This window comes from Pseudopipra pipra, chromosome 6 (assembly GCF_036250125.1).
Source record: "Pseudopipra pipra isolate bDixPip1 chromosome 6, bDixPip1.hap1, whole genome shotgun sequence".
NCBI lineage: Eukaryota > Metazoa > Chordata > Aves > Passeriformes > Pipridae > Pseudopipra > Pseudopipra pipra.
The window spans coordinates 4555536-4579428 of record NC_087554.1 but is presented as its reverse complement, the minus strand read 5'-3'; the positions used below and the strand labels follow the sequence as shown (position 1 = coordinate 4579428).

The window sequence follows — 23893 nt, the reverse complement described above, 5'->3', positions numbered from 1 at the left end:
AAGTGGTGGATTCTCTGTCCCTGGAGGTTTTTAAGATGAGGCTGGACATGGCACTTAGTGCCATGGTCTAGCAACTGTGGTGGTAGTGGATCAAGGGTTGGACTTGACGATCTCAGAGGTCCTTTCCAACCCGTCTGATTCTATGATTCTATGATTCTATGATTCAGGAGTATGCAGCAGAACTGAAATAACATTTACTTTGGTGGAACTACAAAAAAAAAGTCAGCAAGCAGAAACTCTCCTGCATCCTGCTCTTATATGGAGTTTAAATGTACGACACAAAAACCTTGTACCTTACTAATGCCTGATTTTGGGATCGTTTGAAACAGATTTCTTTTCAACCTTTTCACAACTGTCCTTAGGCCACCACACTCTTTTCTTTACAGAAATCTAAGCACCACCTTAATGACGATGTTTAGGAGACCTCACTGAACAGTCCTTGGGGCAACACATTCTTTCACAATGGAAGAGAAACACATAGAAAGGTAATTTCAAGAGTTCCAGTGAGTTTTATATATTGCCAGAAGTGACAATACCACCGATCCCACCATCTGCGAATGTTCCCAGCCAGGGAACACCGACATCCTGTTGGCATTAACTGACTAAACAACTGATCAGTGCACCTTGGATATTTCTTAACTGGCCTAGTGACTTCTGAAAGTGTTATAATTCAGTGAGGCTGCCAGGAATTTGTTACACTCTGTCCTTTTTAAGAAAGCCTGACTTAAAGGTGTGACCACATTATCAGACAGCCCATTAATTAAATGATCCACATCCAGAAATCAGAGCAGGAATTTACACCCTCCCTGGACAGAACTACATGTTCTTTTAGCAAAATGCTTTACACTAATAAACAAGTGATTTTTGGTTGTCCTCAAACACAAGTAAAGTAATGTAGAAATTTTGGAGGAAATTATTAACTGATTGTCATCAGTAGAAAAAAATAGGGTTAACATTCAGAGAAGAAATTTCTTCAGTTCAATTCAATTACACTTTCTCAGCTTCATAAACAATTTACCTGAAAGTTTTTAACTGACCACTTCAGTCAGACCAAATATCAGGCAGATTAGGATCCAAAAAGACATCAAGAAGGTGTTTAGTTCACTCTCTGTCCCTAAGCAAGATAAAATACACTTAGGTATAAGCCAACAGGTATGTCTTACTTGTATGAACCACAAATGTAAAAATTGTTGGGTTTTCCTTCAGCCAGTATTTCTGGTTACCTAATAAACTCTCTTCAGAGGTTACATGACTGTTTTTCTAAATGCATGATAGTATTCAAATATCTCATGGGAGTTTATTAATTCATTTATATGGAACATTGCCATGGTTTGAAGCAGCAAAATGATGCCCATAGTTTATTACAGCAGGACTGTATATACTGATTACTTTCTCCAGCTCTGGCTTGGTTTGGGTTTTTTACATTCCATTTTTAGTTTACAGGCAGACAGGTTTCAAGGCAAACCCTCTGTTCCCTACAGAACCTGTTTAACACCTCCACGTGTTCTGAAGCATTTTTGTATAGATTTGCAACTATCAATGCAGCATTTGTCTATAGTTTGTGAGAAACTGATGAAATTAATCTGTGTGAACTGAGCACACTGAAACATAAGATGTTCAGGAAATCAGGAACTTGCATCAGCTACAAGTACCCAAGGGGACCCAAGTTTTTCCACTGATGTGACTCCACAGACACAGTGGAAAAAGGTCTAAAGAAGGATTTAAATTAATATTTGTTCATTTTCATATTTCCCTTCATTTTCTTGTTGGTTTGAATCTGTGGATCTGATTCCACCACTGCAGAATGTCTGTATTACTCAAGCAAAGATGTAATATGGAGGTCTGAAGTCCTTATCTCAATCAACTGGCATATAAATTAAGGTCTAGAAAACAAGTAATCTTGTGCTCTTTTTGGGTCACCAGTTGAATTATTATCTGGTGCTTCTCATTCTACAAACTTTTAAAAATATTACAATCTGTAGTTACTTACTGAGAGATTAAAATAGAATAAACTGTTTACAAAAAAATAAAAGAAAAGGGGAAAAAAATCCAAGTTCAAAAGTGAAAAGCTAAAACTACCATCTGGTTCAAGCAGGATTTTAATTTTAAAAAAGAGTGAGAGACATGAAAAAGCAATTTTCAAAATAAGAGTTGACTGGAGAGAAGCTGAAATACTGAACAGTAATTTTATAAACAGTTCAGCTGTAGCCAAATGCTAAGAGGGAAACAAATAAAACCAACAATTGCAACAACATGGTAGAGTAAGGCTTGGGGTAATGATTACACTGATATGCAGTATAAATTACCAAAATCCATTAATTAGACTACACTTCACAGGACCATTTCACACTTCCAGATGACCAGCAAGGAAATGCTGATATCTAAGGATCTCAGCAGGACATTATTTCCAGTTTAGGTTTAAAATTATAGACTCTTAGGTATCAATAAATATCAGTATAATGAATATATTACTACACATGTCATTTTGTACTGCACAACATTCTGTCACTCTGAATAAAAAACATAAGCAGGAGTAAACTGTACCAAAAGAAGTCCATATGTGTTTTCTCCTAGAAGTGTGTTACCAAGAGCTAAACTCCTGCATTCAGAGTAACTGGCACTGTATTTTTGTCCCATCTAGTTTGGCAAGTAAGGGAACTTTGCAAAAAGGGAAGCAGTAAGTAGTTTGATGAGTTTAATTTAATGAAATTTTATACCTTCTTAGTCAATCTGAAGTCTCATGTGAGGAAGGTTTCAAAGTAATCCTCAAAGTTTTAGTGCAGCTTTGTTGACAAAAGTCATATCAAACAGGTGGATTACCACAGGAGAGAAAATTTCAACAAAATCTTTAAGTTTTCAGTTGAGCTTTAAAAAAGGCTCCTTTTTCTCTTTTCCGCTTTGAAGCATCAGAAGAATGCTAAAATGTCTAAAAATTTCACATGGCTTTATTCTGCACGCTCATTTTACTTGACTGACAAGTGGCATTCACAGTGACACAAAAACATTACTTTTCAAACTTAACTGTAAAAGTGGAAAAATCAGAGTAAAAAGCACCGTTTGTCAAAAGTTGTTCCATGATAACATTTCCAAATATTTATTTAGGGTCATCTTCACTACTAAAAAGTAAAAAGCTAAAAAGTATGCCGATGGTAAGGTGATGCACACTTTTCTGGTTCAGGTAGCAGGAACATATAAAAAAAAAAAAAAAGCAGCGTGTTTTTCTTCTATAACACTTTTTCAGCACATGAAAAAAGATGGGTTCAGTTGAGTTTTGCAGGTCATGCTTGTGGTATTTGCCACAGATAACAGCCCAGATAACACAGATTGCCATAGATAACACCTCAGTTCCAGGGTGGGGAGCTGGCAGACATGAGAGGACAAACCATAAAGATGGAATGCAACAAGTGTCAGCACCAGTGGGAGGCTTAGGAAGCCTCAAAACTAAGGTCAGACTGCAGGAGGAGAGGGACAGCTGCCTCTGTCACCAGCTCTTGTCCCTCACATGGTGTAACCACATGGAGGACAGCACTGGGGTACCTCTGACTTACAGCCAAGGGAAAGAAATAGAGGAAAAACAGGGTCCACGGGTGCAAGACAACTTCTGTGGGGTGAAAGGCCAGGAGGGATGTTCAGTGCTGATCCTGAGATTGCTTTTCCCTCCTGTGAGAAGTCTCTCTGCCCCCTGGATGACCTTACCTTGTGCCCACAAGGGGAGTGGTCTGTACAGTGGCCGGTGCCCACAGGGGCAAGTCTGCAGACCCTTTCTCTGTCCTGAGGGTCTTGGACTTTCCAATGGGGAGAGAGTGGATCCAGGTGGATGTAACAGGGCTGAAAGCAAAAATCAGGAAAAGCGTTACATTTCTGAGGGCTCTTGGCTTCCCCAGCAGGTTTCACCCTTGCCAAGGTGACTGAGCCACCTGGAAAGAAGGCCCTCCAGAAGGACCATTCTCTGTCCACCACTTAAACCACTGAAGTCACGTAAAACAAAACCAACCCTAAATTAAATGTCTTTTAAAGCAGTAAAGCCCTGTAAGCCATTCAGTGCAGGCCACAGTTTTGTCCTGGTTCCTGGTCCTGCTTCACTATTATAACAAGGAGTGAAAAAACCCGAACTGTATCTCTTTGCTTGAGTTCTCACCCAGATCCCTCCCCTGAGGAACCCACAGCTGACACATGTTGCTGGTCCTAACAGGAATTACATGCTTATAACCTGCTATTCCCTGCAGTAGACAGGTAGACAAGCTCTTCTACCAAAAAAAATTCCGTTTCATTTCAAACTTTTCACCTTTTTTCAGATATAATCTGAACAGGATAGGAGAGGGGCAATGAGCTCAATTAAGGTCTTTGGATACACAGCAACTTCTCTTGCTCCCACAGAAATTCCAGCTTCTGGGAGTTAATACAATATATTCTTACTGAAAAAAAATACAAAACCTCCCACAAATCAAGGTAAAAAAATTAATTGGGCAACATACACATTTCTTTTTATTACTCCTAAGAAGAGACAGCAGGTAACGAAGGATGTGTGAGTGGCAGTAATAGGAACAGGTATCATCTTGTTTATGGTTTTCAGGCTATAATATGCTTCAGAAAATCCTATCTTAATATTTCCTAGAGAGGACAGATATTGCACAGTCCACTGCACTGATGGCAGCATCATTCTGCAGTCTTATTAATGTCCAATAACAAAGCTAATAACAATATACTACACCAAAGTCAAGTCCTATAAGAATATTGTCTAATTGGATAGATAACATTGAAGAGAGACATAATGTTTCATCCAGCCAGAATCATATATAATGTACATAAAGATCTATTGTCAGAAATAATGGCTACAAGCATGTACACTAAAATAACTGGCCAAATTACTGAGCTTCCTACAGCCATGGCATGCTGGAAGGGGAATTTTAGTGGAAAGCAGCTGGTCTAAAAGGCCCAGTGGAAGATTTCCACAGGTCAGTTACCTGCCAGTTTAAAATTTCCTCTTCCTTCTGATATGGAAGCTGTAAAGACAGCTGGGAGTAACCCAGAGGCTGGCAAGGGGCACAAGTTTTATCACACTCCATTTTTCATCAAATGGAAAAGTGTTAATATACAACAATTTTAATCAAAATGTCACTTAACCAAAACATAGCATGGTTTCCAGTGACACACCCTGTTCACATCACTCTCTTTCAGTGGAAAAGCTGCTTTCAAAATACACCTACAAAGGACATCAACAAAATTCACTACCAACCTACTGCACATCACAGTTTCTGTGATCAGCCCTCATTTACCAGAGGTTCATGGGATCTGAGCACAGGCTTTTCTCATTCCAAAAGCACCTTTTTTTACCCAGAAAAGTCTGATCTCAAATTCTTTAATTATATGCCTTGTTAATTGAAGCCTGCATTTTGGTTAAAAATTAGATTGGAGCTTCTGTATAACACATCAAGTGACACCTCAAGCTACTAAGACAATTGGTCCAGATTTCTTACTAAAAAATTCTGAGACAAGACCTTCAAAATGTTTCCCAGGAAGGGAAGAATCTTTCACACTTAAGTCAACATCATAGAACTTCAGTTGGAAAATTGACTGACTGCAACTTTTACAGCTTAATGAAAAAACTGAACTCCTGAGATACAACAATGAGAAAGGATGATCTGCAGAAGTCACAAACTATTCAAGATACAAAGTCTCTTCTTACATCCACAGGTGAAATTCACTGGAATAGTTGGATGATTAATATATATATATATATTGAAATGATAGCATAACTTAAAGGAGGAGTATCTTGATAATCATTTAGATTAAAGACTATTTACCATATTCTCTGTTATACTCTGGTGATTAAATTTAAAGCTTAAACTACTGTTTTCATAGCTTCAGAAGCTCAGTGTTGAACATAAAAAGACCATTTAACTAACTGGTTTCTGTGTTGAATATAAAAATACTGTTTAACTAACTAACTGTTTTCCTAAGGTTCACTTCCAAAACTCCCTCAGACAAATATCCTCTGTTTGCAATTGAAAGGATGCTAGTTCCAGGACTGTATTTCCATAACAACTGCACCCTCATTACAATTCTCACATTTTGTCAAGAACTCACTCTGTTGATATTTTGTCAGTAAATTTTAATTAAACAAAAGCACTCATGCACTATGAATGTGAAATTGCAATGATGAGCTGGTGTACAAAGTGAAGTATCAGGGTGTTACCAAAACCTAAAGCAGGGATATTTATAGTCTAAACACAGGAATGAAATGGTTTAAGCCAATTATACATGACCACCTCTTCTACATGAAAGTGCAATAATAATTTCAGAGGGATGATGCCATAGGTCCTGAACATCACAGCTACAGATTCACTAATAAACAAAACAGGTCAGAGATTGTTTATGTGGTTTAATTTCCTGCACTCTCACTGGAATGGTTTTTTGCCTGTTCATTCCAGACAGTGAATGAATGGGCACAACTCAGAGACCCCCAGTTCCATCCCCCACAGCCAGTCTGGTCACTGCCACTCCCTTTTGGAAGGAGCTAGTCTAGTCACTGCCACCCTGTTTTGGAAGGGAATGATCTCAGGCACATGGAGGGAGCTGTGCTGTGCCATTTGGCCTTGGGGAAGGACAATAGCCACTGGCCTCTTTTATTTAATTATGAAGGCCCTGGTGCCTCTAAGAAGGTTGCTGGCACATCACTTATTGCATAGTTGAGCATCCCCTCACTAAACATCCTATTGCTCAACCATGCACATCTGTCAAGATCCTCACAGGATGCTCCCAGTGCACATTCCCACATGCTACAAAAAGAGAACACATGCTCAAGAGTGAACATGATGTGCTTCTTTCCATCAGAGACACAGCTGGTTTCTAAAGACTTAGATGGTTGCTTAAAAAATGATTTGTTTGTGTTTTTCTAAGTGAGAGATCAAACACCTTTTAATACAGAAATTCATTAGAAACAATGCTGAATGGGAAATACAGCTGCCATTTCTCAGACATTACACAGCTAAATGTGTTCCAGCATAGAAAGCAAGATGGTTTTTCAAAAATAGTTGGAACTTAAATCTTATCCACGGTTTGCCTTACATTTTATCTCACCATTTAGAAGTATATCTTTTATTTGCATCAAGAGAACTGTTGCACACTGTTTTCCCCTCCTTTCTTAAAGAAAAGACACTTTAAAGTTGCTACACTGAATTATCAATAGCAGTGGCCCTTTCTGTTTGCTACCCAGGGGTGCAGAATGTGCCTTTCTAACCACAGTGTAACACACTCCAGCAGCACAGGGCATTTCCAGCACTGCTGATAAGACTGTGAGAGCTTTCAGAGAGGGAGAGCCCTTATAGGCTCTGGCATCTGATCCAGAGTAACCCTGAGCCGGCTTACAGACTCACTGACTTGAAGGCAGCCTATTAAAACAAGCCCAGAGTCCTGGGCAAGTGAAGCGTATCAAAGGCTCATTTCAGACCTCGGGTTTTTAACAGGAATTAAATCTCATCTGCTTATTCTTGAAGATAGAACAACTCTGTCAAACCCACACACTCAGCATCCCTGAGATGTCAGTGGCAATCACCTCCACAAGTGAAAACCCAGGAATTCTTATTCTCAGCAACCCTGTCACGAGCAAAGCCACTCATGTAAACTGCTGGCAAAGTGCCTGTGTCGTATCCTTGTCTGCTGATTGCTCCACACAGGCTCCCAGCCTGATCTTTCAGCTCGTACACAAAGCTCTGTGCCAAGGAAACCGAAATTCAGGGGCAGCTTCACTGCCAGCCCTGCCCCAATGGCATTATTTTCTCCTGGTTTCCCTGTATTCCTTGAAATCTCCAAGTTCTTGTTCACAAATATTTTCCCATAAATTCCTGGTATGTGTTAGATGCTGTGTTCATAAATTGTCACAATGAGAATTTTCACTGAGAAAAATGAGTGTACAATGAGTTTATGCCATGCTAACTTTACTCATTGTCAAATTTTAAAAAAAGTAATGAAACTTTCTGTTGAAGTATGAAGACTGAAGAAAGAAACTGGTAAGAAAAATCACCACCACCCTATTTTTAAATTAATGTTCTTCCCTGGACGAACTGAAAAAAAGAAGGTAAACAGCAGGGCTGAAAGCAGTTCATATTTTCAGAGTTCTTGGTTCATGAATTCCAGGTGCTAATTCTCAGGCAGGCAGGAAAACTGGATTCCAAAAAACATTGATTTTAGCATGACAGTGTTTTTTGGAAGTTAATGACATGCAAATCACTATGCATGTATTTACATTTTTGATTAGGACAAGATTGAGAAGTTAGAAAATAGAGCAATGATCCTCCCGCAGGTTCCAGCAAGATGCTTCGGATATGCAAGAGACATGAATAACTAACATGGAAGAAATAAGCAAAGGTCAAAAAAAAAAAAAGGGATTAAAGGCTGAAGATAAATAACTTGTTTCCACTATCCTCCTCAAAGAGTTCATGCTATCCAAGGTGAATACTTTTTTAATTAATGAGAAACTAGTTCGATGGGAAAACCTACGTCATGTTGGGGCTCTGAGGGGCTTCTTTGGAAACTCACAGTTCTGTTACACTGCGAATGCTCCTCAGACTCTCAAACAGAACAGTGTGACCTCAGGAGCTGCGAAACTGAAGTCTGCCAATGAAACTTAAGAAAGAAATTTGATCAAGTCTCTTGCATAATTCACTTTGTCTTCTTCGGGCTGAGCTGCAGAAGGAGCACCACAGCTCCCAGCCCTCTGCCTTCCTCGTATCCCAGATATCTGACAGACACCTCACCTGATGTACGTCCTACAGGACCACCCACTCCAGGAATACAGTGCAAGGAGGAGAAGTGTTATTTCCAAGATGCAAACTACGCAGAAAGTGTTTTGGCCACCAGATGTGAGCAGCCCACAGTGAGAAAGAGGGATATTTCTAAGTGGAGAGTCTAAGAAGCAACGCAGAGGCTGCAGCAGCTGAGAAATCCATAAGCTAAACAGAAAACTTGAATAATCTCAGCTGAGACAGAAAAGCACAAATGTGGGGGAAAAGAGAAAAGCTGGGAGACAGGGGAAAATCAACCTGAAGAAACTAAAAATTATATTTTCTGGACCTACCAGCAGGGGAAAAGCATGAGTGCCGTGGAATGAAACACAAATAACCCAGTCACAGCCAATGAAAGAATCTGTCAGATGGCCCTGACTCTCAGATGTATCTTCATGAGCTTTTAATTCTAATTTACAGCAAGACACCTGGAAAAGGTGTGCGGGAATAATGCTGCATATGGCCAGTTTTCAAGCCTGCCTACCTAAATTCAGCTGCTACTTTTTTCAGTTTAATTCTTCTAAACCAACCAACTGTGGCTAGAAGTGAAATACCAAAGTTGCACTGTAGTTTGGAGGCACTGCAGAAAATCATTGCAAATGCCTGGGGAGTGCTTATACTTAATAAATGTAAGCTCATATATGCCATCAAATTTGGGACTGGGAAAAGCATTGCCACTAATCAGAAAGAGCCTTTTGAGGTCATTTTGCATCCTTCTAGAAGACCAGGAGTGTTACTCCAAACTGGGACGTGGCAAACCTGCTCATCCCCTCCTGCCACTGACAGAATCTGTTTCCCTACCCTCTGTTTGAGCTATCATTTGATTTCTGAAGGATTCATATATTTGGTCTAATTGGAGTCCTTGAATTTTTCATATAGAAGATATGGGCAAAGTTAATGTCCTATGACATCCAAGAGGACACCTGGGACTTCAGTGTCTTGGCTCTGAAATGCACATAGATGTCTGGTGTCCTCACTACATTTCAGAGATGCTGAGGACCCGTCAGCTTCCACTCACATTCATGCCCAAGCCTGAAAACTCCTGCTGTGGTATCCAGCACAGATTCAAAAATTTACCATCAGGTTCTCCAGCTCACTAAGTGTAGCTGCAACTTCGGAACAGAAACCTGGAAAGGGTGGATCCATACTTTAATCCATTTTCTTGCTGTCTTGGCATTTAAACTGGTGGATCATGGAATCACAGAAAGGTCCAGGTTGAGAAGGAACTTAAAGATCATCCAGTTCCAACCCCCCTGCCATGGGCAGGGGCACCTTGCACTAGACCAGGTTACTCAGAGCACCATCCAGCCTGTTCTTGCTGCATGTGGAAGTTCTCCCAGTTTCCCACTGCAGGCAGGAGGTGGGGTGTTCATCAGCACCTCACTGAGCCAAAAGACCCTGCTCCAGGTAGACCAGACAACAGCCACCGCTGCTTCATCCACGAATTCCCTCAGATGTTGCAGTGCTGTGTGCAATTCCCTATTATTTGTTCCACAATGACAAGCAGATTAAGGCCATGCTGTGCTGGGTGATACAAATGTACTACAACAGAAGCATGAGACTGGGAGGACGACACTGTTTATTGATTCTCATTCTTCGCAATCAAGGGTAATTAGGCAATCACAAGTCTAATTCAGACACGTCTACAAGAAATCTAATGCACTCACCAACACAGAACCAGTCTTAAAATAACATTCTGTACCAATAAAATAACATGGCATACCATAAACACTTAAAGATATAGCTACAGACCTCAGGAAGAGAGTGACAAAGATTAGAAGTATTATCAGTTACAACCTCTACCCTGAAGAATTTCTTCAAATAACACACAAAAAGAAAAGCAGCAAAAAGCCCTACCACTAATTATATATTTATTCACAAGAGAGATGTGAGATAAAACCTACATTAAAGTCTCACACTGCTGAATTGCATTTCAGCCTAGTTAACTCCCAAGGCTTTGATTTTTTAATGTGTTATTGTGTTTTTAATATAAGCAATGGGGAGCCATGTTGCTTCACAGTTAAGTCACAACCTTGATCCACAAATAGCTTTAAACAAAGATAGCGTTTGTTTTTGAGGACTTTTTTTTTTCTCCCCTGACAGAGAGTCCCTTCAACAAGGCAGGTTATTCTGAGAGGACTTAAACAGAGCCAAGAGAATGGGAAAGGAGAAAGGGAAGGTGTAAAAGAAGAAAGGATGTAGAAACTTTTAGGAGAAGAATAAATTTACTCGTGCATTCAGTCACTTGCAGGGAGGTTTTGTGACTTGTACTGCTTAGACAGGGGTTTTGGAGTAAACGTGCCAACAGCTGACTCAATTCCCACTGCTTTTACTACTCCACGAGGCCCTCAGAAGCACTTTCCCTCTATTCCTGCTCCCATCCCGTTTCTCTCTCCTACCTCATCGTGCCGCTCGTAGGCATATAGCGTGATAGCGTGAGGGAAGGTCGCTCTGCTTTGAGCGAGGATTCAGCATTCCCTACATCCTTGCTTAAATCCTGCCCTCTTCCTTCCGTGCGAAAAGTCAGGCTGTCCTTGCACCCCCACCCAGTCTTCCAGCCCCCTCCGCCCCCTCCCACTACGGGGGGTCCATCTGTCCCGGCCAGTCCAGCCCACACCCTCCCCTCATCCCCACCCTCCCCATCCCCCCCGGTGCCGCCTCACCGCTCCATCCCCAGCCCGGGCGGGAGGTCCAGCCTGGCCATTCCAGCCGGTTGACTCTTCCCGCCTCTCAGCCCCAGCTCCCCAAACTCAGGGGAGCGCTCCGGGGGGGGTCCCTTGCCCATGCCCACCCCCCACCGCCATCCCCGAGTCACCTGCCGGGAGGAGCAGCCCCAGCGCCGGTCCCTCGGACGGGGCAGCGCCGCGACACCCGTGGATTCCGCGGGGCGACACCGGCCGCGTCCGCCGCCGCCGCGATCCCCGGGAGGGCCGGGCCGGGGAGCCGCCCCCCGGCTGGCACAGGCACCTCCCGGGCCGCCCCCTGTCCCCGCTCCGCCGTCCCTGCCCGCAGCGCTTCCCCGGCCGCTCCCGCCGGGCGGGTCCCGGCGCTGCCCCCGCCCGTCCCCCCCGGCGGTGCCGCGGAACCCGCGGGGACAGGGCGATACTTGCGTTTTGGTGTCCTGTCCGGCTCAGCCCCCTCAGCCAGCGCCGCTCCCCGCGTACTCCATTTCTTTGGGGGTGTTTCTTGTGGTTTTCAATCTTGCTGCCCCTCCGCGGGGGACCTTGAGGGCGCGCACCGGCTCAGCTCGGTGGGCGCATCCCGCGCGTCCAGGAGACGGATGGGCGCAGGGAATGATACCCAGAGGCTCCGTCTGGCAGCCGCTGCTGCTACGCGAGAAGTCAGAAACTTCTCCCGACACACTGATTTCCTTGAGGAGTGGAAGGCGCCAGGCTCAAGCCATGAGGAGATCCAAGCGTGGGGACCACAGATCTCAAGCTGCGGGGCAATCCTGGCTGGAGATGTGGGCAGGGATGCAGCAAAGCCCGGGATGTGCTGATCTCACGCGCTCCGACTGCGCCGGTGCTGCTGCCGCTCCTCCAAATCCTCCCAGACACCGCGTACCTGCATCCAGGGGCAGCTGCGGCTCGGCAGGTAATTCCAAACGCACCAAAGGTTGTCACGGCACAGGCTGGATCGGAGTCAGATCACTTTGGAAAACACTCATTTCTACCTACAGTCACTGCCAAGGACTGGAAGGACTGGGAGACATGAGAACCATAGTTTGAGTCCTTGGTGGGTGCAACAAAGTTTGGACCATGTTAAAATGTCATTCTCAAAATATCTTTGACTCTTTTTATCCCCAAATGACACCCAATTTTGCATCAGTAATGTCACTTAAAGCAAATTTCAAGTTATTCCATGCAAGAATATGGATCTTAGACCACTTGAAGGCTCAATCCTTAGGCACAATGCCACACCGAACTTCAATAATGACTCTCACTGTATTTTTTCTATATAAGACATTTCAAACTAAATAGGACAGAAAATGCACCTAAATATCTTTAGTAACTCGCTTTTGGACTTTCTGAGCTGCTTTGTACACCTACCAAACTTTTTACTGTGGTAGCTCTCAAATGTCTCTTTTTCAACACTAAATGCAAAGGACAATATTCTTTAATATACCCAGAGCAACTATGTTACCTCATGAATATTAATGAACATTAAACTTCGTGCCATGAAAATAATTTTCGTGCAAAAGGCCTTATGCACATAAGTGGATTCACTGGCAAAGTTCACACTTATGACACATTGGAGGTCTTTCCTTTTAGATACAGTGAAGGATATTGGGAACGCCAAGCTCTCAATATGTAACATCCTTATGGGAAATTAAAAGCAAACAAAAGCCACCAGAATCAAGCTAGCAAACAAACCCAAAGAATTTGGTTTGAATGGGAATTTCCTACCTCTTCTGAGCTAATTTATCCATCCCTACATTTTGCTCTTTAAATTTTAAAGCATCTGAACATTTGTTCTGTCAGTCGAGAAAAAATGGACTTACTTAAACTCATGTTAGATCCCCTGGGGATATGATGGGGAAAATAGGACAGCAGTGCTAAGGAGAAAAACTCCATCTACAGCATCTTTTACAATTAAAAACTTGCAAACAGTGAACAGCAACAACAGGGGAAAAACCACCCCAAGAAACCAAGCCAACAGTGAAAAGTATTGCATTCTTTTTTATGCTTTAATTCAGAAGTCAACATTGTATCCAATAGCCAGTGTACAAAAAGTGGAAATGAAAATTATGTATGTCAGTGGCAAAAACTGATAAGTTGTTCTGCATGAAGTGCACAGTTCTGCATCCATATTTTTACTGACATCTAATTAACACATATCTTCATCATATTTCATATGAAAAGTCCAAAAATACGACACATAACTTTGTCATGCCTAAGATGCAACACAGACAACACTGAAGCACAAATGTAAGTCCTCCAACTTCTTAACTGTGATATCTAAAACTTTCCCTCGATGAATTAAGTCCTGCCAAAGTTTTATCTATAATTAAATACATTTTTAGTTTCTAGATGTTTAGTTTTCTTCCTTTAAAAAAACCATTATTATGACCTTAAGGAGCTTCTACTGAGTAAGAGCAAAGTAAACCAGGACAAAGCAGCTTCTCCCAGCTATAACCAGTTTCCTGAAAAACTTGGGAAGTTGAGATGTGAAATGAGGAAATTTTCTCTATGACATTTTATCCTTTAAAAAAAGGAGGCACAGTAAGAGAAAATCTCTATGTTTCATCAAAATTACACAACTGTGCAGCTTCAGGGAACTTTCTTCCATGGGTACATTTGACTATTAATTATACAGACTGAGAATGGACACTTTATAGGCTGAGAAGGTTGAAACCCATGTTTCTTATTCACAGCAAAGGAAGTTTCAAGGACTTTTTAACTTCTCATTGTTTCAGATTAATGACCTGCTTTCAGCGCATTCTGGTCATTTTGAATGCAAGTCCAGCATCGGACTTATTGTAATAAAATTTTAAAACTCTGTCAAACAGAACCTGCATGTAGCTGAATTACAAGAAACCAAGGTAGGACTAAAGCAATAATGTGGCAGACTCCAAACTCAGGTTTCTTGAACAAGAGGTAAAAAGTTAATATATTTTGTTAAAAAAGCCCCACCTACATATTCCTTGGCATTTTAGAAGTTTCCAGAATGATCTAGAATGATAAATTAGCTGGGAATTTTATTTAGCTTTTTTTTTTGCACCTTTACTAAAACCCCCAAAAAGTACTTTCATGGCCAAGTCAAATCTCTTAAACAATTCTGAAGAATGTATTTGCTTCCAAGCTAAGATCTCACTCCCCTCACTCTTAAGAACCACTTAAATGGTTGTGCCCATATGATCCTCACACTGAATTCTCAATCCTTTTCTATGGTCTGTTCAATACTCTCAAAGTCTGGCTTCCTAGGCTGTTTTTGGGTGGGATGTTTTGACATCTTTATCTCATTATTGTACTTTCATACTCCTTCAGTAACTATTTGCCTCCTATTCAGAAATGGTTTATCAGCTGGACTTAATAAGTTAGTTTATTAAGTTTAGACCAACATAAAGTTAAATTAATGCAGAAATTTTTTTCCTGTGACTGTGAATAGATTTCTCCAGCAGCTCTTTATGTTCTTCAAGAATAATAGAAGTCATTAAAAGCACCAGTTAGACACAGATCTGGAAGAGGTGTAAAATACATGAATGCCTCCTGATGTAAGATTATTGTGCCCTTTAAAATAATAAGGCATTTAAATATAAAAAACTTTGTGTCAATTTTTACTAGTTCCTTCCTCTCCAAGATAAAATACTTTTTTAAATTAATGACTGACAAGAAAAGAAATCTGTTCCTTTTCCATTATAGATAAATTACCATGGAGTCATTTGTTGCAAGTTTCTTGCTATTAAAAAGAAAGAGAATAAAAGGTTTCCCTAGCTTCCCCTCCTTGTTCCTGTTGGAGAAAATAATTCTTCTATAAATAAGTATACAAGCAAAAATTTTTATTATATAGCAAAGATTAATTAATAAATCATCTAAATTTCCTATATTGAAAGTTTGTCTTTCTTTTTTCTTCTGATAAATGTGTGATTTGTAATATAGATGTTCTGATTTCCATGGTTAATTCATTTCCTCCTCAGGTTCCACACGTAACAACACAGTTACACAACAGTTTATTTTAAGAGCTCGTTTCTACTTGACCTGTCATGAGTGTTGCACGTAATCATGACCTTCCAGGCCACATCTTCCTCTGGTACCTCTACAGTGGTTGATTATATTGGTTGGTTGGCTGATTGGTTGGTTATTGTTCCATTGCCACTTCTTTACCAGAGACAACAAGCAACAGAGACAGAACTGGCTTTGTGATGTGTGTAAACTGAGCCAAGAATTTTACAGATTAGTATCAAAAATTAGTATCTTGCTCAATCTGCTCTGAAGCCCTGAAGGAAGACTGTGGTTTAATCCAGAGCTGGGGTGAGGGTGGTCACCCTCCTCCTCCTCCTCCTCCTGGAGCTGCGCTCACTCCCAAGCATGACACAACCATCCCAACATCACCACAGCTCCTTCCAGCTGCAAATGTAGTTTCTAAATAAAGGGTCTCCTCATTTTTATTTTATCTGCTGTGTGCAGCAGATGTTGTACTTGTGTCTCTGCTTCACTTTGAGACCCCATTCACTGGAAGCCTTAAATCAATGGGATTTGCTGTCTGAACTAATTGAAATCAATGAGAACAATAAAATAGAAAACAACAAAGAGAAACTGGAATTTAAATATACCTCTGGCTCCCAAGTCTCACAACCAACCATGCTGGTTTATAGAACTTGTTATTTTGGACATACTTCTATTTTTTAAACCAAGTAATTCCACTATTTTTTTTTTTATGAACTCTCCATGCATTCTGTAATTCCATCTATATATCTGAGTTCTTTCTACTTTTGTATCTTTCTTTTAAGTTGGAGCCACCAGATCTTAGTGCAGAAGAAAGGACACATTACTGTGTTCAGAAGAGTGTACATTAACAATCCTTTTCTTACAGACCGGGTGGATTAGTGTCCTCTTCTGCATCTCTTCTTCTAGTTTGGCTTTTTGGACAACAGATCCACTATTTACTGCCAAATGTAGTACAGATAAAGTAAGATTTACCTCTGTTCTTTATGGTATCTGGGTAGTAATAAAACTGAAAATCAGCAGTCAAATAACCAAAGAAGGAGCAAATAACCAGAGAAGGAGCTCATTTACCACACTTTTTGCTAAGAACAAATCTGAGTGAGTGCAGATGACCCAAGAAGATTCATCAGAGGTGTGTGGCTATCATAAATACCATGGAAAACAAGTGTTACCTTGTTCAAACACATGTGCTGTTTGCGTAGAGTTTCTCTCTCTCTAAAAATAGGTATAATTTTAAAAAATGTATATTCCTCTCAAAGGAATTTAGCATTTAACTCTCACAGGAGCTTTGCCAAAATGAAGCATGTTACACAAAATATAAATTACTGCATCAGAGTAAAAACACCTGCTCTATTCACTTGCAAAACTAAATAACAGGGATAAAAAACTAACTTTTTACTCTCTAGACAATGCAGAATTAGCTTTGATAGGCTCGCTTGTAGAATATCAGGCAAGGGAATCTTCATGGTATGGAAGGTCCTGATCCTGCAGGTAGAGAGGGAACGTGGCTTCAGGCTGAGAAAGCTCCTCAACCTCCAGTTTGCTAGGTCCAGGTCTAAAGATTTCAGCAAAGCCAGGAAGGGCCCTCCAGTTGTGACTGGAGTCGTCATCCCATCCCATCCTAGGTTGTCATGTCACCGTGGAGTAACAGAGGGTCTTCTCCATTCCCTAAGTGAGAAATGTTCAGACAGGCAGGGGACATTTGGGATGATAAAATATGTCACCCTAAAACAATATGCTATGTCAGTGGCCAAATGCCTAAACTGCTGCATGAGTATTTCCTAAACATCCCTGGAAATAGACATCACGGATTGTTTGATTTCTTTTCAGGGAGGAGAGAAACCTTTCACACAGACCTCCCAGGAACAACAAGTGCAGTGACAGAATGGTTTGGGTTGGAAAGGGACCTTCAAGGCTCATCTAGTTCAGGTCCTCTGCAACCAGCAGGGACATCTTCAAGTAGATCAGGTTGCTCAGAGTTTCATCCAAATTAACCTTGAATGCTTCCAGGGGCGGGGCATCCACGACCTCTCTGGACAATCCAATGTCTCACCACCCTCATCATAAAGATTCTGTTCTTTAAGTCAGTGGTCAGTTTATCACAGCAGCTCTCATAAGTAAAAAGTCCTCCTCCATCTTAAACTGAAGGGAATTCAGAAAAACAGTGAAACCTCCTGGAGGTTATTCCTGTTTCCATACTTTAGCACACCTGTCTTTAAGAATTTACATAACAGACATCCAAGGTTAATTATGTTGGCATCCACAACTACCTCTCCCTTACACCAAACCTATCTGAGATTCAAAGGTGTTTGAATTCACAGATCCATTTTAAATCTCAGATATCTGTGCACAATATTTAGGAAAAAAGGAGGCAAGAGCTGTTTGGAGCCTGTGGTCCCAAGTTCAGAGTGGCACTGCAGCTCCCAAGAGCAGACCCACAACAAAAGCTTTAAAGAATGGAAATTCTGTATTCTGGCGACTCTCAGTGTTGCCTCAGCATATATAGTGAAATCTAAGGATTTGTTTAAAGTTGATTTTGCTCAGTGTTCTGCATGTGCTTACCTGCATTTCTGGGTAGGAATGGACTTAATGCTTTAGTGAATTTAATACTAAATACTTCAGTGAAGACAAGATCAAATCAGGACCGTGCATGCACAGAATTTTCAGTGTGGATATGTACTCACAGTTAAACACCCATTACAGCAGTTTCTGAGGATATCAAGGAAAGAATTAAAAGGAAAAGTGAAGCATCATTATTTTAAGGCTTTTTGAGTGATTTCCAGCAACTTCAAATGACAGACATTTCTATGCACTGCACTCCTGTTCTCTTATCAAGCCATAGCTAATCAGCTGTAGGCTGTCCTGCTGCTAACTCAGGCAACAAACCACTCGTGACTTCAGCAGATGTTCTCCTTTTCCTGCCAAAAGGAATATTTACTAACATTTTTTTCATGTTATGGCTCTCTGTCTCAAACCTTATTCCTCAGGATCAGCAATATGCCACATTTAACTATTCATTTACTAAGGTGAGTGCTTGCTGGAAAGTTACGCAAGATTTTTACAGAGCTGAGTTACAGAAATTTGGGATTACACAGACCCTTTAAAAGTAAGAGTTTATTGAGGTTTGTTGTTAAAAGAAGGAGTTCATCAAATCAAGGAAGGATTTCTGATGTCAGCATTCACTAACCTTAGGGAGATCTAAGCAACCTTTGATAAAGAAAAGAAGATAAATTTATTTTCTTTAAGGTTAGCATTTAAATGTCTTCACCAATCATTGTCTACTTGGTTTTATTTACACTGAATTTTCAAAGTTCACAAATACCTTCAGTGCAAGTTCATTTTCCATAGGGATCTGGCAAAAATAGATATTAAGAAACTTTCCCAAGGGCATGAGTTAGTCACAGGGAATGAAGAATTCATAAATCCTGCTCCTTGCTAAGTCCAAATTATGTTCCCTCTTATATTAGTCAGTAGTTTCTGTACTGTAGTTAATGCTACCAGGTTTAGGTAAGCTTAGATTTTATTGCTTCTCAGCCTCTTGAAAACTGTAAATCATTTTCAAAACATGAAATATGTGCGACTGGGTGATACAGAGACCCAGGGCAAACGGGAGATTGGGGGGAACACATTTTTTTTCTGTCTTCATTGTTTTTTGTTCCTGTTGCTTTGCTGGTGAGGCACAATTTGAATTGACAACACAGTGGCTGGTAGCGAGTCACGCTGATTCCAAGAGTTAGGAGTTCACAGGAACCCATTTTACTCCTCAATTCAACGGTGGAGGAATTTGCCCATGCTTGCACATCTCAGTTAAGGGGCAGGTGAACTCAAATTTAAATAGCCATGTATTAAAAGAAGCTCATTAGAACTTTATGGCTAATCTGTTTTATTTATTGTTAAGAAACAATATGTGTGTACACAACCATTACCAGGCAGGAGGTTCCCCAAATTTATTAATTTGTCACTTTGATTATCTGAGTGTATTTTAGTGAATTGGTACAGATAACTTACGAGAAGCTGAAAAAAATACACAAGAGCTATATTTTGAGTCAAGTCTGGATTAGTAAAACACACAAGCACAGAGTCCGAATGGATAAATAGTGAAGGCAAATCTTACCTTCCAAACAAGCCATTTCCCTTAAATACATACTCTCTTAAAGTTATTAATTAACATGACAAGGTAGATAAGAAATCATTTTCCTCACAGACAAAAAAAATACAATAAATCCAAAATAAAAACATAATCATCCTGTGTAACAGATTTACAAATACCTTGTGACACAGAAAAACTAGAAGCACTTTGACATGAACATTTTAGTTGGTTTTATCACTAATTCTAGCAAGGGGAGGTCATACATGTGAATTGAAAAACCCAAATCACATGGCTGAAATTACATTACAATTTACTCTTCAGACCACTGCATATATAAGAGTAAATGCAAAACACCGATGCATTCAACAGTTGGGGATAAAAGCACTGCACCTGTTGTCTAACATCTCTCAGAAGGCAAACACAGCAGTCATTTCCAAGCCTTGGAATTTTTAGAAACTCAGATATAGCATCAGGCTGTCACCCTACTGTAAGTTCATGTAAATTTTCCTGAAATCAAGGGATTCTCTGTATAAAGACGTTGTTGTGACCTGATTTTCAAAGACAGCAAGCACCCAGCCCTCCCCTTGGCTTCACAAACAGCTCTAGATGTTCTTCATGTCAGATAGTTGAGCCATTAGCCCTCAGCATTCCTGCATTTAGGATCGTTTAGATGGATTTACCCAGAGGAAATTACTGTAGCCATTAATTTATGTTCATTTCCTCACACGTAGGGGGAACAGATGAAAGTCAAGTCATTTCTGCTGCTGACAATAAAAGTCAGACATTCAAAGATGTGGTTCTGCTGGCCCGAGCCCTTCATGCCTTGTCAGCTCGCTGTCCCCACTGGAAGACCACCAGTTAATGGATTTAACCTTTCCAGCAGTGAAAAATAACAGATCAGCACGTCAAAGATAAGTTACACTGAAGTCATGTGTGTCCTTTTTCTCCTTCACTTCCTTTTACAGTCATTACATCTAATTTCCTTCACCATTGCTTTACTTGGTTTCATCAAAAACACGGTTATTCAAGCAAGTAAAAGGCTGTTTAAAAGAGCAAAGTTACAGCCGTTCAAAGCCCTCTGCTCTCTGAAACTCAGCTCCCACGTGTGCCAACTTCCAAATGTCACCAACCATCTCCTGGAGACACCTTGACAACCTCTGCCAGCTCCTAAGCAGCAGTTTAAGCCAACCAACCACCTAATGACTTTTTTTTCCCCAAGGTAAGGTAAAGAAAGAGAAAAACCACTCATTGTCAAAATAAATCTGTCTTTGAAACAACCAAAACCAAAAATATTACTATTTCACTGGTATTTTATGCATTGCCTGCAAATAAAGTTACTTGTACATAACATGAACAGTCCTATAAGTATTGGCAGAAAATATGGAGATGTCAGAGGAGAACCAGAGGTTCTGAAACACTTCAGGAGTGTGTGCAACAGCTCCGCAATTCCAGTTTGGTTCATGTTTCCAGGAAAAATTCCAGCTTGGTTCATGTTTCCAGGAAAACACCGAAACAATGCAGCAGAAAAACAAAGCCGCGACTTTAGACAGTGAGAAACTAGAATACTTAGGAATTGAAGTCAAAACAAGAAATTGCTAGGAACTTTCTTTTCTGTGGCACTCAGACTCCTGGGACCATCCCAAAACAGATTAAACTGGGAAATCTGAAATACAGGCAAGGCCAACTTTGTCAGTGATTTCTACAGTTTCGACAGTAGAAATATTGAAGTGGAATGAATTATTTTAATTATTATTTATGAATGAGTTTCACCTGGAACAAGCAAAGTTCAAGTACAGATTTTCAGGCCCATACAGCAATTGTGCTTCTGCTAATATCAGCTGGGACACAGGTTTTATTAGTTGGCTATATAGAATATTTCTCTTTTTTCACTTCAAATTAAAGGACATGTGCTGTAAAGCAATAGCAAGGCTGCTAACCAAATATAGTTTAAAAACTGATACCAGTATTTACTGAGGCATCCTTCCAGGGCTCTTTCTAGGATCCCTTTGGCTGCAGCTTATTCTGCAGCGCGTTATGTGTGAACGAATCCTTGGAAGCAGCACAAAGCCCCAGTGTTTTTGGGTATAATGATTCCCAGCAACAGCTTTGAATGCAACACCAGGTCCTAAAGCCATTCACTGTTTATAGACAGAACTGGGGTTTGGTAAAGAAAAGCAGATGCCTGAAAAAGAGTCATAGTTTCTGTAGGATTTGTTAAAAGTAACATTTCCAAAATAGGGAATGGATTATTTGCTGATAGATTTCTCAGCTCTTAGAGCTCTTTTCTCCTATTTCCCAGTCTGAGCTGTTGCTGACACACAGCCCAGGAAGTGATCAATTCAGGCAGTCTTATATTTCTATACACATGTGCCTTGGATAGTATAGTGGTTCGTTTGAAGTCCATGAAAGTTTTGCCAGATTTCAGTAAAATTACATTATTATCTCTTCAAAAGTTAAAATTAAATTCAAACATAAAGAACTTCCCCCTTGAATGAAATTTCACAAAGATAAATTATGGTATTCAAAACATCAACACTTGTTTTCAGGGTAAAAAAGGTCCCAGAGGAGGCTGGAAGAACAGACAATGCCAAAACTGAAGTTATGATGGGAACTGCTATATCTTATTCCATAATACAGTGAAGTGATGGAGCTGTATATCTACAGAAGGGCAAACTATAAATGAACTGAAATATGATAGTTGATTTTACAGTTTTAAAGAGAGATTTATTACTGTTTAAACAAAAAAAAAAGGCAACACAGGGGCAAAGCCAGCATAGGATGAACCTGAAAATGCCAAAGCATCAGAACACCAAGTCACTATTATACAATCAAAGTATCACAAAACAGAATCATAGAATGGTTCGGGTATCATTCAACTCCTTAGAATTATAAGAAAAATGGCCACGGTCATATTTAATGAATTTATTTTTTACTCAGTTTTGTCACAGAAGATGATGATAGTGTTCAACCACTGTGAAGCCTCAGTTGTTCACAGAACTCAACACTGACTTGCAGAAACACATTCTGGTATAGCAGCTTCAAGACTCTTCAGTTTAATATTTTGGAAATAGGAAAGCTATAATTGTTTTTAAAACATGTCAGTAGAATATTTCCCTGCCTTCCCAGGATTGCTCATCAATTATAACAAATTATTCATTCTACATCTCAGCTGAGTTAAATAATTTATTTTTTTTTAATCCCACAAAATGAAACACAGAAAGCTAATTTGAAGGATTTGTCCTTTCTGATATACATCTTAAACAAGATCTGAATCAGGACAGTCCATTACACAGTGAGACTTTTTCATTTTCACCCTCATAACAAGCCACACCGGTCTCTGTCAGGGTCCTCTGTGCACACACTCCATATAATCCTGCTCACCAGCCTGTTTCAGTCCTAGAGCAGCCAAGTAAGAACATGTGCAGTCAGGAACACTTGGGAATAGCAGCCCAGGATCATCACTGAAGTCACTGGGAGGGCGTTTGGCCCATGAACTCAGAAATATAGGAAGTTTCCTGATGGAGCGACCGCTGCAGAAGAGTCAGATTATCTCAGCTCACGCTCTTTCCTCAAGGCCCATACACAGCACTCATCAGTATCAGATGGGAATCTCCAATCAAAAATAAAATATTCCTCTTTTGAGGATGGAATAGACATTGTTACTGACAATCTCAGCTTTGGCTGTGGGCTGGAAATCACATCCCACTTACCACACAAGCCATGAGCAAATTGCTGCCTCCTCCCGCATTATAATTTCCAGATGAGAAATAGGAAGTCTATAATCTCAGCCCCCATGGTTAAGACTGTCGTGGGGATCTCAACTTCTCCAAAATTTAGCACAATTTACCCAAAACATCCCTTTATCCACTTGATTCTCAGTTCCCTCAGAGCCTGCTGCAGCAATCTGTCCCTATTCAGCAAAGCTTTTATTCTCGTACCTAGCTCGTTCTGGAGGACAAACATGTCTTTAAATGTTGTACTGAAGAAAGAAATCTAATCTGTGTCTAAAATAACCAACTGGACTAGGATCTTGCTTATAAAGTATTTTCAAACGTTGAAAGTAAAATAAGCACATTAAGAATTTTTTTCAGGGTGCATTTTTCTTGCTAGAGTCTGGTGAAAGCAGTATTGCTGAGTGCAAACTGTGGCTTTTCCTTAGTTAAAAATTGGTGGAAATCATATTCTTCGCTTGATGTAAAACACCTTTCCTTCATAACAATTATTTTTTTACTGTGATATTTTTAGTTTTAGATTTTTCATTTTATGATGGAAAATGCTAATATTAGTGTTTCAATGCTAATTAGTATTTAAACTGACTTGCAACTACTAGGATGTTAAAGATAAGGTGAATTATT

The 23893-nt window shown here is 40.3% G+C and overlaps 1 protein-coding gene across 2 annotated transcripts in view; it reads right to left on the bottom strand.

The window, feature by feature from the left end:
- SHANK2 (SH3 and multiple ankyrin repeat domains 2) overlaps positions 1-11675 on the bottom strand; it is a 335607-nt gene extending 323932 nt beyond the window's left edge. Inside the window, exons 1-2 of one of the 2 annotated variants that reach the window (XM_064657129.1) lie at positions 11599-11675; positions 3697-3828 (exon numbers count right to left, since the gene is read on the bottom strand). The gene's annotated coding sequence lies outside the window, so the exon portion shown is untranslated. The remainder of the gene's footprint in view (positions 1-3696; positions 3829-11598) is intronic. The other variant, XM_064657130.1, reaches the window with a different exon arrangement.
- Between the last annotated feature and the right edge of the window lie 12218 nt (positions 11676-23893).